The sequence below is a fragment of the Epinephelus fuscoguttatus genome, linkage group LG2 (genome assembly GCF_011397635.1).
Source record: "Epinephelus fuscoguttatus linkage group LG2, E.fuscoguttatus.final_Chr_v1".
In the NCBI taxonomy this organism is placed as follows: Eukaryota; Metazoa; Chordata; class Actinopteri; order Perciformes; family Serranidae; genus Epinephelus; species Epinephelus fuscoguttatus.
In genome coordinates, this window is record NC_064753.1 from 50,074,928 (window position 1) to 50,091,742 (window position 16,815).

Sequence of the window (16,815 nt, forward strand, 5' to 3'; positions counted from 1 at the left end):
GGAAACTGTGGAGCATGCTCAGAGTGCCTCGGCCAGTTTGGGTCTGATTGACTGTATACATGCAGGAGTCACATGATCTGGGTGTGTTAGTCCCACTGTGACACATTCACTGCAGGACCATTTCACTCACACTGACATGTTTAAAGGGATTTTAAAAGTTCTGAGTGATTCTCTAACCTGCTGCCACTCTGTGTGTGTGTGTGTGTGTGTGTGTGTGTGTGTGTGTGTGTGTGTGTGTGTGGGTGGGTGGGTGTGATTGCCTGCAGGTGTCAAACCAGCTGTGTCTCATCTCTGTAATGAAGCTGCTACAAATACTCAGCCTTGTTACTTCCACTCTGCTGGTTTGTGTCGCTACACTTCTGTTCTGCATGGAGTTCATGTCGCTGGTTCCCCAGCACTCATCCTGTTCTCCATTTCTCTTGTACTCCTGCCTGTTCTGACTCTGGTTCCTGTTTTCTGTCCCTCGTCTGGTCAAACCCTGCTGCTCTGCCCTGGAACACTGCAGTACTCTGTGCGTTTTTGTTTTTTGGTAGGTACGATTGATTTGAAAAGTGCTCTTATCCAAAGATCCTGAGCCTGTACAACAGAGTTGAGCTACGCATTATTCCTGCCAGTGTTTGTATTTTGGAGACAATGTCGAGAACAAGCTCTCCTGCTTTCATAGGTTACCAAAGTACTCACGAACCGTGAGACCTTTTCAAGTGGACCCAGCTGCTGATCAATGAACCATGCCCAGGTAAGACACACAGTGTTCACATTAATCAAACAAAGTGTGTACTCGTATCCAGGCCCAGGTCCCTGATGTAAAAACCTCTTCAGTCTCCTCAGAGCTTCCCCTCAGCCACAGCACATCTTCGCCATGCAATCCAGTCTCACTCCGAAGTCGTTGAAATCCTTCGCTCGGTCAGTGACTTTAACCGACAAAAAACAGCCATCCTTTCCTGTTGGCATGATACACAACTGGTCACCATTACTGTTTAACAGTGACGAGACAACAACAAAAGTCAAGGCGGTGGAAGTCTGGGTGGAGTGGAGAGGTGGGAGGGGTGGTGGACGGGACGGGTCCAACAACCACCAACTTTCACCCAGGAGGCCGGCGTTCACTTCCTGTAATGGCCTATTTCTACCAGATGCGTGTTGGTTGCATCTCCGCTCTGGCACGGCAGCAGAGCCGATAGGATTCAGTTCTAGTCAATGTGTGTGTTTCCACCAGCTGTTGCGTTCCAGCTCCGTCTCAGCTCTGGCACTCTGGAGCCCTCTGCAACAGATACGCAGGATTTCTATTTTTGCAATTTATCACAGCACAGATTGTTCGGGGCAGGAAGTCGTGCACAGAAACAAAATAAAACATCCGGTTAATTTTCAAAATAAAATACGCAGTGTTTACGGTGGATCATATTTCCCTGCACTGCACCTTGAAAACTACATAATGGGTGGAGGCAGGCCTGAAGTCAACAGGTCAGAGGTTTTCAGATGTCATTTCATCCCGTTGACACCATGGACGAGGAGATGTTAATCCTGGAGGTGCACTGAGATGTCTTCCGGCAGAGCTGCACCGCACCGCACAGCAAACACAGCCGGTGGGTATTGACGGACGGGGGAGCACACAGCGGATAACCAGCGCTGCCGTTCCGCAACGGACACGCATCCAGTGGAAATCTGGCGTAAGATTGTAAAGCCAAACCCTGTTCTTTTTTCCTAAACCCAACTATGTGTGCGTCAACTTACGGTGTTGTACCGACGCTTTTATTTTGAAAGAGACTGTATGCAAACTGTACATTTCCTGTGAAAACAGAAGTGTATTTTGAAAACAGACAATGCATGTAACAGGCTGAAGTTGACACGGCGTCCCAGAACGTCAACAACCAACACACCCAGGGTACCTTGGACGTCATATGTGGACGTGGAAAGTCCATGACCAAACGTGGGCATGTGACGAATGTGTTGCCCCGTGCTCTGCAATAAATATCTTTTTGTCTCCTTCCTGTTCACCTGTTCTGCAGCTCCATGTAACAGGAACTTTTTCCATGTAAAAGAGTCTCCACTCAGTTTCCTGGATAACACAGTCTCCTCTCTGTCTGCTGAGGACTGTTCATTTTGCATTTCTTCTGTTTTGTTTTGGTCTGTAAAATGATGGTGGATTAAACTCCAGAAAGGATCCAAACAAACGGAGCAGCGTGGAGCAGCTTGATGAAAGCCTCTAATGATCAAACAGGAGTAGGTCACCTTGCCCAGAGGCATCACGGCTGCACCGGCCCATCAGATACATCTGCAGCAGTCAATTAGAGCGAATCCAGCGTCGGTGGAAACACGGAGCTCGCATGAGTGGAGAGAAGGGAGGACTGGATGTGTCATCCTTTTTATCTCGGCCCTCATTTTATATTCTTCAGTTGTTTTCATGCAGTGTGTGAGTGATGGCTTCCCACATTTAGCTGCTGCAGATTAGCATACTTCTCTGAGTGGAGAGCAGATTCAACATGAGGAGAGGAGAAGGGCAAACTGAGCACCAGTTCTGCAGAGGATATACTTTGTAGTTTTAATATTTCTGACCTGATGCTTTAACAGGGACGACTTTATGAATCATGATGGCAGAGGAGAAGTGAAAATGATGAGCGACTGTTTCACGTCAAAGACTCAGAACAGAATACTTAAAGGCACAGGTGGTTCTAGAGTTATTCAGGTTGATTAGACGTCTGCTCAGGGCAGAGTTTTACACTCCTGTTACACCATCAGACAACAGACTTTTTCTTTTGTTAGGATAGAAATCGATGCAGCAGAACCAGAAATATCGTCATTTTTATTCCCTCCATTCTACCTTCTCGTCAGAACCTGAAGCCTTCATTAGTACCCACAGTCAGTGGTGGAAAAATACTGAGATATTTCATTTTTACATTTTTACCACAGTGTAGAAATACTCTTTTACAAGTGAAACTGCTTTGTTCAAAATGTTACTTAAACAAACAAAAGTTTCAGCATCAAAACGTGTTTAAAGTGCCAAAGGTATGCAGAATAGCCCATTTCAGAATAATGTACCTACATATTATTGATGCAGAGGAAGGAGCAAGTCATTGTTTTGCAAGTCACAAGTAGTCTCAAGTCTTCGCGCTCAAGTGCCAGGTCAAGTCCCAAGCCCTACACTGTGTTTCGAGTCCTAACAAGTCATAAGGCCCGTTTCCACCGCAGGAACTTCGGGGTAATTTTACGGGGCCGGGGCCGTTGGTGCGTGTCTCCACCGCAGGAACCACCCCCGGAACTTTTACAGGGGCTAAACAAGTCCCTGCCTCGGAGTAGGTACTAAGAACGGCCCCGAAAGACTCCTGGCTGGGGCTTGGGGTTTACTTGGTGCTGATTGGATATACTCAAGGAGGGATGTGACGTCAACAGAAAGCAACAAAATAGCCGGCATTTTTAAAACTCAGCAGACGAGGGTTAGCTCGTTCATATAGCTTCCTCCGCCATGTAAAAAAAACTCAATAACCGGATATCTTAGTTACAACATGATTGAGCTAGCAAAGCAGTTTTGTGTTGCTATGTGTGGTATTTATTCAGTTTTGGGAAATCACGATGTCTAGAAAGCATCAGTGGCTGCAGCTGACGGGGACAGCTAACAGCAGCAGCAAAGCTAACATCAGGACGTCATCTGTTAAAAGCCTCCGGTTGTCGGAAACGACATGAAACTACTCCAGTTAGCTCAATCATGTTGTAACTAAGACATCCGCTGGGAAAAAAAAAAAAAACAATTCACAGGCCACTTTGTGAGTTTAGTGAGTTATTACAGACACCGCTATCGGCTAACAGCTAACAGCGTCCCTACACCACTACGTCGCCCCAGCCAAAATGGTCGCACAACGATTACGTCACATCCAGAGCCCGGTAACTTTACAGGAACCTTCCTCCTACTCCGCTGTCTCAGTGGAGACACGGCGGTTGAGAGGGCCGAGCGAGAGGACGTTCCTGTAGTAGTTCCTGCCCCCCAAATAGTACCAGGAACTTCTTCAGTGGAAACGGGCCTATAATGAGCTCTTTGACCAAATATAGCAGCATTTTTTACAACAGAGGAATAATGTATTCAATTCACAAAAATCATAAATACTTTTTAAACATTTGTTGGAAGTTGTTGCATCTCTGTCTGTAATTTTTGACGTTAATGTTTTACATGCTGCGAGTCATTTTTGTTTTTGTTGTTTTTGTTGTAAACTAATTAGATGAAATCAGTTTTATAAATTTTAATCAAATTAACTCAAAACTAAAAAAAAAAATGTTGATTTAACATTAAGAAATGATGCCAACCTCAGAAGAGATGAGTTTTTGTGTCAAGTGAACACAACTCATCTGTGTAGTACAGTGGTTTTCAAACGTTTTGTGCCCATCGCACACTAAAGGTTGAGCCAAAGTCTCAGATGCACCTGAATTTATATCTGTGCACAACAGCTTCTATAACGTGTGGTATCACTCTTATCACCACAAGACAATAAAAATGAGAAAAGATAAGACAGATAGCTCTGATTCCAGGTTTTTTTTTCCTCTTATCTTTCAGTGGTCGGTCGTCTTCTTTGGAGCTTTGTTGTAATTTGCTCCGTACAGTAAAACGATCCATCGTCCCACTCACGGCTTTCTCCTTTTAACTGTTACCATCCCTCACACTGGCTGCCAATCAGAGCCTTTGATGTGTCACACACGTGAATGGTGACAAAAAGGTTCCCTGTGAAGTTCTTTTGAATTGAATTAAACTGAATTTCACTTTTTAGCTAAAGTTGTCTCTTTATTAGGAAATGGGTGCGCACAACATACTGATACAGTCAATTAGAAATTCATTCCTAACTTTTTGTACAGGTCCAGTTTAATATTGCAATAATAATGTGTGGTTATCACAAAATCCCACGACACACCTGGAGTGGCCAGTGACCAGTGTGCTGTGTCATGGATGGATGGAGTTACAGTGTATATCCTTCTTTTAACTCTTGTCATCTTACGGTATTTATTGCTCTCTATCATTCTTGACAGACATAGCTGTCAGTGTATTCCTATGGGTTTATTTCATAATTTTACTGTAACTGTTATCATACATCGTCTGTCCTTCCAGCCCGTACAAATGTAAATTCAGGGCGTTGCTGTGAAAGAACTTAATGCTCAGTTTTCATTGAACAAACAATGGTTGATGAAGAATCTATGTAACGGTCTGAAACAGACCATTCTGCCCAAAAAGTAAATAAAGTTTTTGCTGTCAGTATTTAAGAAATACAATCTTGAATTTAGGATTTTTGTTTGTAATAAAGTTTATTTGTAAACTAATAATAATAATAATAATATTAATAATGATAATAATAATTTTAGTTTATTTATTTACTTTTCTTCAAAATGTTATTGCTACGTTTACCCAACTAAAATATTTGAGTGACATCTTTTCCGGAAGTGATTTTATTCTGACATTCTGGACCGGAAGTCGGTGTGTAGTTCATGTCTGTCTTGACGGTCGGTTTAAATGGGAACGTAAACGCTCCCAGCAGCAGCTCACAGCCTCACACACCGAGCAGTGAAGACAGACTGTGCTGCTGCAGCTGCAGGAGGAGAGAGGAGTAAATGTTGGTGAGAGGAGTTTGTTGGATTTATTAGTTTGTCCGGAGGAAACTGTTCAAACTTCTACAGCCGTGAATAAAGAGACATTCAGGAGGAAACAGCAGCAGCTCATCTGTCAGCGGTGAGTTACACTTATTTTAAACGTTACAGGTCTGATTGAGTCTCATGATGAAGGTTAGTTATCACACATTAAACCCACAGCCTCATCATCATCAGTTACTCTGTAAAACGACCTTAAATTTATTAATTTAAAGCAGTATTCTCCAACTTTATGATATTCAGTTCAGTGTTGAGTTGTGACCGTTAAAACTTTTGGTTTATAACAGCGACAGAGTAAAATAGGCCTATCATTACAATAAAAACATTAATATGAACAAGGCTAATTTAGTAGAAGAAAAGTTCATACTAGCTGAACCTTTGTGGTGTTAAAGTATCTGAAGATAAATAACTTAAAGTTGTGAATAAAAAATGAACCTCAGTTTGGTGTCTCCTGTGGCTTTACTGAATTTAACTTCATTCTTTAATGTGTGTGAACGGAGACAAAACTCAAACTGTTGTCTATGAATGTTTTAATTTTATGTTCATAAATCAAATTATATTTCTGTTAGTCAAATAAACTATTGAACCTGATCAATAAATCAGACTAACTGATATTATTGGCCGATATCAGCCTCTGGCATAAACCTGTATGTATCAAACGTTACATGTCACAGTGTTTGATTTGTGATTTGGCTGCAGTCAGGGGCGTAGATACAGACAGTACAGGCAGTGTGAGTGCACACGGGCCCCTGAGGTGGAGGGGCCGGGCAGAGATCGGGCCCTTGCAGGTGATTCAGAGTGCCACCTTGGAAATACTGCATATGGATAGTATTCATTTTAATATGGTGCCATTGCCTCAGAAAGGCAAAGCCATCTGTGACATGGTTTTATTTTATTTTATCATTCAGTAGCTATCTTAAACAAACACATGCTTTATCTACATACGCTATAAAATCTGTAAATATACTATAAAAACTATTAAGCTAAATGATTCATTTCTTACATAGTTTAATGTGTTTGTCAGATATGCAGTGATGATTGCTGGGTAGTATGTAATTTGCTGTTGTCCAGTGGAAGCTCTCTATTTGTGTGGAGACAATACATGCATGATAGTGTGCAGTGAGGTCTGTCATAACTCCCTCACACCACTGGCTGAAGCTGAAAGTGACTGTACAAACTGCGATGACATCAGAGAGTTAACGTTGCATTAAATGGCTCATCTAAACATTTCCTGATGCTCTGATACTGAAAACAGAAGGTTGTTTAATTTTAATGTTTGAGTTTGTCACAAAAGCCAAAAAGAAGAAGCAGAGACATTTAATTAGTACCTCTTTAGATTGTTTCCAGTGCTGCACAGTCAATGGTTTTGTGAGTGATCTGTGAGTGCGGTCAGACTCAGTGGTGACGTGATTGTGTTTGATGCTTTTGTCGCTTTGCTCCTTTTCTTTCCTTTCTAATGTCTGAAAACACGTATGTGACTGCACCGTGTGATCTCTGTGCAGTGTCTTGGTTTTGTCTCTGTGCTGCACATCCAGACTCTCTGCACCATTTTGAGATCTGTACCTGTAGAGCAGGGGCGTATCCACGATTTGAGGACGTTGGGGTCTCAGCCTGGACCTCTGAAGGGGGACTCTCTCTAGGGTCTTTTGTATTTTGGGCTGTATTCTGACGCTTCTTTATGCACTCTGGCATCATATTAATCCTTAAAAGCTGTTTGTTTTCAGATTGATTATGACTTGTGATGTCATAAATATGAGTAGTTGTTGGGAATTAGTGTTGAGTATAAACAGAACACTTTGCACCTGCTTTTATTAAGATTAAAGGTATAACATGTAGTTTTTCCCACATAAAAATGTCTAAAAACGACTAAACCAATATTATATATTTTGTTTAGTTGTGTACTTTGATTATCAGAAATTTTTCCAACAATTTTTCAAACCCAGATAAATATGAAAAAGTTACGGACCGTGTCATTAGGTCGCATGTCAATGGCGACGTAACTCCAGTTACCATAGCCATTAAATGAAGGAGAAGAAGAAGAAGCAGACCGGATGAGATGTCAGAGAATGAACGTTACTGTTGCTAGGCTAAGCTAACTCGTCATGGATCACGATTATGCATTGACGGTTGCTGCACCTTCTGACACTGAAGCTGTCCCGGTAAACAACGGGTCAACCAAGCGATCCCAGAAGAATTTGGGATAAGAAGAGAGCTAAATCAAGGATAAATATTGGTGTGGCCTTTCCGAGATGGAGAGAGCTTCGTGAAAATCTAGGACTACAATTCAACGCCGACCTCACTAGACAGGTAAGCAAACATCTGGCTGATGTTATCGAAATATTAATCATTTCCACCAGTGTATTGCAAGCACTGCTGCCCGCCGGGGCACCAGCGCTCTGGCCAGCGGCTAACCACAACATCTAACGATAGGTTTCTATAATGCTGAGCTGATGCCGGTAAATGAACTGCATTTATAAAAGAGGCAGAGGAATAGCTAAACATAAGACGCACTGAGCAAGAGAGAGCAGCAGAGAGGGAGAAGCCATCGCTAACTGTAAAGCTAAGATCTGTATCTGTTACATGACTACACCTCCCATGATCCCACGCTACTTCATGACGTCATCCAACTCCGTTTTCTGTTATTGTTTTGGTTTGAGACCCCTAGCGGCAGAAAATGACATATTGCACATTTAAGTGAATTCTGAGGTGCTTGTTATTGTGTATTTCCATTTTATGCTGTTATACTTTTTATTTTACTACATTTATTTGTCTGCTATAGTTACTTTGATGACTCAGATTAATAATACATGACGATGTATTATAGATTAAACTAGTTGTTAGGGCTGTCAGAATAATGTGATAATTTCAATTAATTAATCACAGAAAAAATAACGTGTTAAAAAATGAACACTGATTAATTGTGTTCCATGGTGCCCTTTGACCCGGTGTGTCACTGAAGGCCACCGTGTCTTTGGCAGACGAGACGACGCTGCTCTGCCTCGTGAACGGAACATTTACATTTAAACAACACCCAGATTGAGCTGTTGATAGGAGCAGGGTTCTCTGCAGGTTCTGCAGGAAGGGATTTTCATACCATCGGAGAACTTCAGTCTGAAATATCACCTCAACACAAAGACTTTAGCAGCGAACCGGGAGGTCTGAGCTAGCACAGCCTCTGATGCTAACGCTAGCAGCCAGCCTCGTCACGCCACACTGGACCAGGTGTTCAGACTGAGTCAGTCTACCTGTGACTCACTCACTAACTCCCTCACAGAATGGACTGCAGACCAGTTTGGGTGGTCGAGGACAGGGGGACAACTGTGTCCAACATCCAGCAGCTTTACTACGACACATCTGACAACATCCATTAAAACTGAAATGTTTTTAAACACTTGATGTATGTGATTAATTTAGGTAAAACAATCACAGAGTGATTATTAGCTTCATTTTTTAAATAGCTTGACAGCCTTAAATAAAACATCAGGGGCCGAAGCCTCGGACGTCCAGGCTGAACAATGTCACAGTTGTACACAGACAATGTTATGTAAATGTTATGTACATGTTATGCAGGGCTGCAATGTATGATTATTTTCTCTATAAATTAATCTGCTAATTATTTTATCTATTTATCTATATATGAGTTGTTTGCAGGGTTGTAAATTAGCAACAGCCACCAGCCAGATGCTGGGAACATTTGGCAGCTAGATTAGTTTCACTTAAAAACCAAAAAACAATACGTAAATTAATTGGTTTTTCAGCTCACTAGAAACATTCTGCAAAGATGTTGCCAAAGCTTTCCATAGGCGACATAATTTACAGTTGAAAACTGGTAATAAATCGCACAATATTTTATCACAACACTCAGCATATCGCAATAATATTGTATCATATGTATCGTGATAATATCATTTGTGGATCCTCTGGTTATTCACACGTTTAGTTGTTTGGTCAGAAAATTGTGAAAAGTGCCCTCAAGATTTCCCAAAACCCAGAGGCAGAGTTCCCACGGTCATGGAAAACCAGGAAAAGTCATGGAACTTCACAATCGCATTTTCCAGGCCTGGAAAAGTTATGGAGCTTTGTCGTTTAATGATATTGTTACAATAATCGTCCGTAGTTAACCTTCCATGTCATGTGACATAAGAGCAAATTAATTTTCAGTAGCTGTCGACAGAACGCAGCTCTAACATGCCTCGCTTATTTACCGTCACATACGCTTCGTCATTTTCCCCGTGGGTCCGTCTCTCCCTTCATGTGAACCAGCTGGAGTCTGAATGAAGTTTGAATCTGCTTTGTTTAAAATTGCTGGGCAAATCTTTTTTTATGGGTCCTTGAAAAGTCATGGAAAAGTTTGGAAATTTTGTCCATGAAAATGTGTGAGAGCCCTGCAGAGGGGGACGTCTGCAAGTTAATCGTCTTGTCCGACCAGCTGATTAAAACCTGAAGAAAGTCACTTCACTGTCACGTCAGACAGAGAAAAGGAGCAAATCTTTACATCAGAGAAGTAAGAATTAAGATGTGTTTTCTGTAAAAAATGTCAAGTCAAGATAGTTTCAGATTAATTTTCATTTGATCGACAAATTGATTAATCGACTTATCATTTTGTTTATGGTCAAAAATGAATATCGGCCCAAATAATGTGATCAATCGTAACACTCTCATTAATACCAGCCCTTAAAAGCCTGTGTGGGTCAGACTCAGAGACTGCAGTAGTTTCAGTAAATATAAATATAATAAACTATAAAACTTGTGTATTTCCACCACTGAGTGTGACTGCAGAGTCCTGTGAAGAAGTAAACTGAGTCACAGTAAAGCAGCACAGACAGCCGGAGTGTTGGGAGCAGTTTCAGAGCAGTTTCAGGGCCGTCTGTGTGATGGTAAATGTTTCCACCTCCTCTGTTGACAAACCCGCCGCCAGCTTTATTTATAGAGCAAAATAAAAATCTCCAAACGAGAGTTGATTAACTGCTGTTGCGACCGGTCGAGTATCTAAACAGCATTTGGCTGCTTGTTGGTACTTTCACACCTCGTGCGTCTGTGCAACACGTTCACTGACCCTCTCCATCATTTTGTTTTTCTGCTGCGAGCGTCAGCTGCCAGACCGTCACCCAGAGACGCTTTATATTTTCTGTGTGAACTCTTCTCTGCATTTTGTATAAATGAGTTTGGCACATAAACACACGCCATCTGCATGAAATATAACGCTCAGAACAGGATCATCAGCGGTGCCAGAGAGAGACGTGGTACATGTCTTATATGTTCACATAATGAGGCGAACGAGGGAGAAGCCGCACGAAATTCACTCTGCTGCTGATTCACTGAGTGTTTGTGGGTCCGTTTAGTTGTGTGGTGGCTGCTGTAGGGCCGACACTGCAGACTGTGTTCATTACTGCTCAATCTGTTGTTTACTTTTTATAAAATAATGAAACGTTTAGTCGATAAAATGTCAGAAAATAAAAAAAGATCTTTGAAAGCCCCCAGAGCTCAATGTGATGCCTTCGATCTGCAGCATCAGAACAAAGATGTCCTGATGGCATTTTAGCCTCCAGCTACTGTGAATCAGCCAATACCAAGTACTGATCTGATACCACTGTGCACCATATATGAACCGTGATACTAAAGCTTTGCATACTTTACATGTTGCCTCTTTACAGCTGAGACTTTCCAGTGTCACATTCTGCCAGTGTTGCTGACATGCTGGCTCTGTCTTTATGGATCCAGTTGTTTTTTAAACAATATTTTCCTCCATGTTTGGGCCTCTTGTTCAAACAAACGCTGTTTAAGGGACCTTAAACCCTCTAAAGTGAGGATTTATCATCACTCGTTTTTCTGTTTCTCTGCGTGGATGTGCAAAACAGAGCCTTTGGAAAATGATGATGTCATCTTCTCAAATCATGAATGCCTGTTGATGCTTTGTGTGATGAGCAAGCATTGAAAAAAACAACAATAGTGGACTGCTGGTTTGTTAGTGTTTTGTTTGCCCTGCTTGGTCTAATGACGACCTTACGCTGAGGGTGTTTTCACATGAAGTCCTTTTAAAACAAACCAAACTCAGTCCTCTTAAAGTGGACCAACAGAAAAGGGACTCAGTTCTTTTTGTGTTCACACTGACTGTGTTTACAAGGTCTTTAGTATCCCGGCTTTGAGCATATCCGGGATATGATGTTTACATGGAACACAGAGAAACCCGGTTATTCATATCCCGGTATACGTGATAAATACCAGGACCCGTTTTCTGATCACTGCATCCTATCTGCGCAGGTGTGTGTTACGTCTTTTGTTTACAACAGATTGAGCGGGAAATGTGATATGTTTATTATATTTAGAAGTAAGACAAAAATGAGACCTCTGTGGCTCCTAGCGGGCTTGGTGTTTGTAAATACTCACGTCACATTACAGCTATGGCTCATCCACTTCATCTTCAGCAATGGGAGGAGAGAGCGACAACAAATATTGAATACGTCACCAACTTTGATAGGTATTCGGCTGTCACTGCCACCACGCAGTACAAGGCAACAGTGGATGAAAATACGTAGCTGTGACTGGTGGGATAGGATCGTTCTCATGGAGTCTAAACACGTAGTTATGTTGAGTTCTTTCATCATTTTCAGGCAAAATTCAGTCTCTTCGTTGCTCCAAAAATGGGAAGCTCTTGTTGCTGCCATGTTGCTTGTATATCTGGTGCGTCACTCTGGTGCCTGCGCACACAGCGGGCAGCCGTCAGAGACCGGGATAAGGCATATACATGCTCCAGTATCCCGGCTTCTATTGGAGTACTCCAGGTGGCAAAACTAGGTTTCTTGAAACCGGGAATAGGGCATAACCCAGTTTCTGAAATCAGGATATGGTGTTTACATGCAAAACACAAAAACAGGATACTTAAAAAACCCAATCAAAACCAGGATACTAAAGCCCTTGTAAACACAGTCATTGTCAGTTCTCTTTCTGGTCAGCTTCAGCTCTGATGAGTCCTCCTCCTGTTCACACTATAGCCTGTATATAATATATACTGATGTAGTTTAGTTTTTACTTTGACGTGGCGCTGCAGTGAAGTTATGAAGCGTCTCGCTGTCGGAAAAGCCTCAGTGTGTCTGTGCTGCAGACTGTTGCTGCTTGATGTGTTCTACGTTCCACATCTGGAGACGTGCAGTATCTTCATGGACCAAACTACTCCTCGTCCTGCGCCCTTGCAAGCGTTACAGACCGCTGTGGTTTTGTCTGTTTTTTCAAGTGTTCAACAGCATGTGATCCAGAGGGCTGAATACAACAAGAGCAAAGTGAACCTGGAGCGCTTTGTGTTCACAAGGCACAGGTTAAGTGAACCGCACCACGAACTTGAAGTTGAACTTCAGAGGAGTCTGACTTTTCTTTGAGTGTCTACATATGCACAAAAAATGCTGAGTCACCACTCTGAGTCTGTTTAGCAGGCTGAAGATGACCAAGGAGCAGGTGGACGTACAATTTTCAGCTCTTTAACCAGTGAGATGTGACGACATGCTGCTACACAATACTGTCCGTCTCCATCCAAGAAGTGCTCGAACATCGATCCAGATTTAGTCCGCAGAGTTTGAAAGAGAGACTGAATTAGGCAGCGATATTAAAAGTAACAACCGTAACACTTTCACAGGTCTCCATGCTGCTTTCTACTGTTTACTCACCTGTTTTCCAGCCTGACTGCGACTTCAACCATGACATACTCATCTAGTCTACTGGCAATGGAAACTTTTTAGCAGGTGTTCCTGTACTTAAAAAACCTGCACATGCTAGTGGTAAAAACAGTGAACACTGCCAACATCAGCGTATTAACATTGTCACTGTGAGCATGTGCAGCCGGCATGTGTGGACTCTGAGGCTTGTTGCTCAATAAAGAATTTAAACAATTACTAATCATTAAATGTGTGTAACTGCTGGTTTCAGTTCATTTGGTTATGAAGGACATTTATAGGTGTGTGTCCCTGGTAATTTATCCACGGTTCGATTCCTGGACGAAGGCCCTCTGTTACATGCGGTGCCTCTTTCTGTCCCCATGTTTCCTGTCTCTGTCTCCTGGCTGTTAAGTAAAGGCAAACTGATCTTTAAAAACAGCTGCGTTGGGACGAAGCCTTCTCAAGTACAGTTCAGCCACAAGTTCTGATTTGAGTCTTGTTTTTCTTGACTCTGCGGTCGCTCCACCTCCACATCCTCAGAGTTCAGGTCGAGTCTCCGGAGGACGTCGACAGGCGTTGTGGCGAGGGGGAACCACAGGTCCATCTGTCCCTTCTCTTCATGTGCAGCACTGAGGCACTTAGTCTATTTGTGGATCTCAGCATGGCTGCTGCAGCCGGACAAAAGGACTGACGAGGCTCAGGGGGAGCGATCTGCCGGGGCTGCCTGTTACTTTACTTCCTATTCAGAGAGTCTCGGGGGTGAACGGAGGGGGGGGGGGCTGCTGGTTAGACTGAGGTCGAGCTCTGACAGTTAGAGACCTGAGACGTCTGAGGGAAATACTGAATATCAGGCTCAGTTTTGTTAAAGCAGAAGGAATTAAAACACATTGATTGGTTTTAGTGTGAAGAAGAAAATGATTGCAGGGCTCGAAATAATGATCATTATCCTCATCAGTTAATCTATAATTGTTTTCTTAATTCATCGATTATGTGTTTAGTCTATAAAAATGTCAGACCGTTGTGAAAAATGTCTGTTATATGTTTCCAGAGCCCGAGGTGATGTCTGTATATCCAAAGATGGTATTTAACAAAGATACTAAACAGAGAAAACTTTAACTTTGACTTTAAAGAAACCGGATCAATAATTGACTAATTGTTTCAGCTCTGCTTCGTTTACAGAAAATTTGTCAGACAACATTAGCTTTTTGGAAATCATTACCTTGGGCTCAAGGAAATCTCAAAGATGGTGACCATTCTCTAACATTTCATACCTTAAACAATAAATGTATTATTAAAAAAAAAATATATTAACAAATTGACGATGCAGAGAATTTGCATCGTCAATTTGCAGCTGTTTTGATAATCAGTTAATTGTTAAATAATAAATGTATAAATGTATTAATGTTTGGAAATTAGACAAAACAGGCAGCTGAAAGATGACACTTTGGATTCTGGGAAAATTGTGATGGTCATTTTTAAAATTAGATTATGACATTTAAAGATTTATCAATTTATTAATTAGAAATAAATCAACAGATTTAAAGAAGATAGTTGGTTAATTCTTGGTTTTGTCCAGAGGACGCTTTGAAACTTCAATTTGATCTATTTGTCTTAACCAATTTTTTTTTAATCTTGTAATTTCTTAAAATGATGTGGACACAGTTATTAGCTGAACCAAAGTGTGATTTTTACTTCTCAGATTTTGTTTGAAGAAGTGAAAGTAACCAGTATCTCTCAAGAAAAAATAAAAGTACGAATTTTGTGCAGCAGATAATTTTCTTTAATCATGGTGACTCGTCAGATTTCTGTCTGCCAATGATACATTTTTTTGGTAATGACTGGATCTGGCAGAGAGGAGGAAGGAAGAAGGTCGTTTCCCTGATGTGTTGATTTAATTAGGAGCCTTTAACTCGACCTTTTCTCCTCAAACACACTGCGGACACATGACGCTCTTTCAGAGGTTTCTAACCAGATTAAACTGAGTGAATTGAGGAGCAGATGGTCAGACCTCCACAGAGCGACCTGCACCCTGAGCTCTGCTCGGTCACAACACCAACAGAGCTTTTCTTGTTTTCCTTTGTCAAAAACTCGTTTTGAGTTTCTGTGTCAGTCAACCAGACGAAACATTCACTGAGAACATGTTAACTGAAGTTGTGTGAAAGTTATATTTTAGATATTTAACATAAACTTCTGTGTTACAAAGAGCTTCACAATAAATTAGGAATGGGAAATATAAATGGATATAAACACAAAAAGGAGATATTACATTTGAATAAACAAATGTAGGCAAGTGACATTATTAATAAAAAAAAAAAACATTAATATGAGATTTAAATATTCAGCAGCGACGGTAGAGGACTGTTAATGACACAGGACAAACATTTAATAACAGTAAACTTTTTACAAGGAAAAACTGAGACTCTTTGTTCCTCTGAAGACCTGCGGGGGGGTTATAGCATGTTAACATATTTCATCCATCCATCCATTTTCATCCATTTATCGGGGGTCAGGTCGCCGTAGCAGCAGGCTGAGCACAATACTTGAGAGACGTCCCCCAGTCGTCCCTCTCCCCTGAGACGCTTTCCAGCTCCTCCTGGAGGACCCCGAGGTGTCAGACCAGATGAGATCTATAATCCCTCCAGTGTGTTCTGGGTCTGCCCCGGGGCCTCCTACCAGCTGGACCAGGAGGATCCTGATCAGATGTTGAACCACCTCAACATGAAGGAGCAGCGGCTCTACTCCAAGCTCCCTCTGGATGTCTGACTCCTCCCCCTATCTCTAAGGCTGAGCCCAGACACCCTGCAGAGGAAACTCATTTCAGACGCTTGTATCTGTGACCTCATTCTTTCAGTCACTACCCAGAGCTCATGACCATAGGTGAGGGTTGGGACGGAGATGGACCAGGAAATTGAAAGCTTTGCCATCCAGCTCAGCTCCCTCTGAACCACGATGGACAGGTGCAGCTCCTGCATCACTGCAGATGCCGCACCAAACAGCCGATCCATCTCACACTCCATTCTACCCTCACTCATGAACAACACTCAGAGATACCTGAACTCCTTCTCTTGAAGTAATCCACAGTTTTCCAGCAGAGAACCATAGCCTCAGATTTGGAGGTGCTGACTCTCATCCTGACTGCTTCACACTCAAACCGCCCCAGGTCATGCTGGAGGTCACGGTGTGACGAAGCCAACAGAACCACATCATCTGCATAGAGCAGAGACGCAAGTCTATGGTCCCTAAATTGAGATCCTGTCCTGATCCACAGGAACGGTGATAAGGAACATGTTTATATATTACATATTTCATACCTATACTTCTTATTTCTACTTGTATTATTCTCTACACTTTATACCAGAGCCTCTGTAATGAACCACAGTGTCCCTCCCGGGGATCAGTAAAGTATTTTGATTCTGATTCTGATTGAGAGGTGAGTATATGAAAGACAAGCCGTTGTAGCTGGTGGAATATTTTATGATTGGAAATATCAGACTTGACATGTTTACTGATGCTCAGATGTGGATCAGAAGTCTCTCAGCTTCAGAGGCTGATT

General features: G+C 42.0%; 2 protein-coding genes across 4 annotated transcripts in view; one reads left to right on the top strand and one right to left on the bottom strand.

The window, feature by feature from the left end:
* The window catches only part of LOC125880938 (dynein regulatory complex protein 1-like), a 480,097-nt gene that overhangs the window by 421,426 nt on the left and 41,856 nt on the right, over nt 1-16,815 (bottom strand). The gene's annotated exons all lie outside the window — the stretch shown is intronic.
* Nucleotides 5,492-16,815, top strand: part of LOC125881171 (tetraspanin-18-like) — a 58,436-nt gene continuing 47,112 nt past the window's right edge. For both annotated transcript variants that reach the window (XM_049564202.1, XM_049564211.1), the window contains exon 1: nt 5,492-5,698. The gene's annotated coding sequence lies outside the window, so the exon portion shown is untranslated. The remainder of the gene's footprint in view (nt 5,699-16,815) is intronic.